Genomic DNA, 3,724 nt, shown 5'->3' with positions numbered 1-3,724 from the left:
ACACACACACACAGTATATATGGTGCTTGTCTAATAATTTCAGACACCAGATAAAAAGGAACTTGGTGGGGCAGGGGTGAGACCAGAGGGTGGATTCAGGTGTTTTTTTCATGAATCTGCCCATCTTTCGCAGCCTCCTGCTGCAAAGCGCTTCAAATAGGACAAACATTAAAAAATACGAGTGCCATAAATTATTTAGAATAACTCAGATTTTACTTAACACAATTTAAAACCTGGTGTATAGCTTGAACTCTGTCCTTTTGACACAAATTAGAACAGATTTTTAGAGAGAGCGTATCTTTCCCATTCAAGGGCTTTAAATCAGTCATGGGATTATGACGTGCCGAGGTCCAGGGGTAAATCATCACGTTATTTGTTATTGGCTAAGCACAATTAATCGTGATACTTTTTTTTGCTAATATTTCCTAACTTACACTACACAACTAGACAACATCCTAAAATCACTAGAGCAGTCAAACTCCTCCACAACAACAAGGTGGCAGTATAAGGAGGAATAGCTATGTTTCCACACTTTACAATTTCTTCAGAAAATGTCTGCTTCTCAGCAGTTTGTTTCAAAGCCTGTTTATACCCATCAGTCTTTTCATGGCAGATGAACTGTGCCTCCCCTTTAGCTCCCGTCTCTTATTTTGACCTTGCCTCCCCCCCACCCCTTCCCTCTTTTTCTTTTCTTTGCGTCACATCTTTGAAGCCCCCATTTGGAGCATCAAGATCCCTCCTGGCTAAACTTGGCACCCCCTGCTGCTTTCTCTATAGAGAATAACAGGGCGATGCGAGGACCATCTACTATTCAGATTAGAAAAATGATCTGTCTTCTCACAGGTTTACCCACTGTTCCCCTCCTTTCCAGCCCTGTAGGGCAGGTCCTGTCCTCCCCCGTGGGCATCTGCCAGTGACGCCATGTGGCTCTCCAAGGAGTTAGAAATCTGGGGTTCTTAGCGGGGAAGGAGGAAAGAAACCCTAAAGGGGAGATTAGGAGGCAGACTGCGCTATCGAGTGATTCTGTGTGTGTGGATGAAGCAGCGGGGGTGCCGTGTAAGTATTGCTCGGTAAAGCTATAGATTACCGTCTCTGTCAGCTGCGACGGCCACTGCTGATGAGCTCCCGCTCGGTATCATTTTGTATCGATTAGGCGCCGGCAATGCAAACACGCACACAAACACACAAATGCGCTTGGCCGAGCTGGCCACTGCCTTGGGCTACCGGTCATTTAGCTGTCACCTCAAAGTGATAGCTTGGCCCGGCACAGCAGATCAATGGGAGACACAGACCCAATAACGTGTGCTGTGGCAGGGTAAAACACACAACACACTCGCATATACACACACACACACACACAGGCTGCATCAAAGCCAAACTTTTACCTCGATAAAAGTGTCAACCGTGTGCGCTGAATTACAAGCGGCAATAATAAAGATGACGATAAACAAAGTCAGTAAAGCAAAACAGCGTGTCGTAAAAAATGAAATCCGACGAATAAGAGAAACAATAAGACAGTTTTGTTAGCCGGCTGGTTGCAGGAGAGAATATTGATGTCAGAGCTGATATGATTGTTACCTACCTGTAGGGTAAAAAACTGTGATTAATTTCTCAAAGGGATTTTAATCAGAGCTGATGTAACGGCGGTAATGCATTGACACCCCTTGCAGAGAAACCAAGGCCGTTGTGTTTTCTGTGACCAAAGGTATTACATAGAAACACACAAGCGACAAACAGAATGTCATTTGAATGTGAAACAACAAAAGGTACGAAGCAAATGCTGCCGAGAAGAGAATTTAAATCTCTCCAAAACTTGAAGGTTTTTTGACTTTTTAAAATGCAGACGGAAACTCCTGCCACAAAAATAAAATAAAATAAAACATCAGAAAGAAATGATTTCTGTCATGTTGACAATAAGTTTTTCTTTTCCAATAAATGGGACAAATCAAAAGGCACTGACAGCAGCACCACACAGTAAATAAAGGCTGTGTAATATTTTTTGTCTTTTTGGTATCTTGTGTTTTTTCTTGTAAATATCCACAAGTTTCTATAATCTAAGTTAAATAATTGAGTATTTAGATATCTTTGTTTATTTTCACACTTTATTAACAATCAGTATTGGAGTTGATTATTTGGAGTTCATACAATTAGTTAGATTTCTTTATCAAATCTTTTAATGAACGTGTATCAAACTCAAGACCCATGGGCCAAACATGGCCCACCACTGCTTTTTATGTGGCCCGTGAGAGCTTCAAAGATGTATTAATCTCTTAAAATAAGTGTATGCTGCTTTAAATGCACCTTATGTTTTCCTAGTTTTGTGTGTTTGTTCTGTTACAAAAGCAGGGATTCTTACTTTTATTTAATATTTCAATCAAATGTTTAATTTTTATTTAATGGATCTAATATGCTGGGCCTTTGAGAGTACTGAAAATGATCCATCTGTTCGTCATGTCTGTCCCCCCTCTGTTTTTGTTAAATAGTATGGTCTTACGGGCTGGGCAATCCTGGTTCTCAAGGGCAGTTATCCTGCATGTTTCACTTGTTTCTCTTCTCCAACACACCTGACTCAGAGATTGAATTACCTTTTCAAGTTCTGCAGAAGCTGATTAATCACCCCTTCATTCAAATCAGGTGTGGAGCAGAGAAACGTAAAAAAACAAAGTTAGAAAGAAAATATCAGCAACATCACATAATTACATATTAAGTATTTTGATCCACACTCCATATCAGAAGGTGGCAGTAATGCACACCTTCCGTTGTTTGCCAACCGCCATAAATAAACACACAAGAAGAAGAAGAAGAAGATAAACAAGTAAAATATGCAGGATAAAGACCCTCAAGGACTAAGTTCGCCCACCCATATCCTATGTCCTCACATGTGATTGGTCAAAAAGCAAGAAAAAGGAAAAATACATGGGGCATTGGCTCTTCTGGTTGCTTTTGAGCATCACTATCAATTAGTGCTTCATTTTCTATGTTGGGACTTTGGTTAGTTTTGTTATGTTGATCTCCTTTACAGGACCAGAAATGTAGCTTTTGACTTTGGTAAATAAACTGAGAAACTTTTATTTTGACCAATTACATGTCTCAGTCTTACTAGCTCAGGTTAACACATTCTCACTCCCGACTTGTCACAAATTGACGCTTGTCCAGGTTACCTCTGCGTCCAGTTTTGACGTGTCGGGTAGCCCCATTGCGTCAGTTATTCACACATGGGGCTTTTCCAGGTTCACACCACATAGGGTCTGTAAGTAAAATAGCCTATATTTTATTTAACTGTTTTATTTAGATATCAGTTAATTATGTCCGTATTGATGCTGTTGTTAATGTATGGTACAGCTCTGGCTGCAGTTGAGAAAACTTTATAAATGTGTTGCTTTAGTGATGACTTTCATTTTGGCTTCTTAAGACACCTGTCTGTGGTGCAGAGACACCTGTCTGTGGTGCAGAGACACCTGTCTGTGGTGCAGAGACACCTGTCTGTGGTGCAGCAGCATATTGCTCTGTGTTTCTGTGTGTTATTGGCGGTTTTTGTAGCTGTGGCTTCATGCCAAGTTGTACAGATTGTCTGTATATTAGACAGGTTTTCTCCCATTTTGCATACAGACCTGTAGGACCGTCTTATAGATTTTTTTATTATAAACTTATTAAGTTCAGTGGCAGCCTCTTCTCCCTCCCTGCTGTGGACTCTGTAGTCAGCAGCGTTAGCACCCCACATCCC

The sequence above is a fragment of the Austrofundulus limnaeus genome, unplaced genomic scaffold (genome assembly GCF_001266775.1).
Source record: "Austrofundulus limnaeus strain Quisiro unplaced genomic scaffold, Austrofundulus_limnaeus-1.0 Scaffold257, whole genome shotgun sequence".
Classification (NCBI taxonomy): Eukaryota; Metazoa; Chordata; class Actinopteri; order Cyprinodontiformes; family Rivulidae; genus Austrofundulus; species Austrofundulus limnaeus.
Note: the sequence above shows the minus strand (reverse complement) of the source record.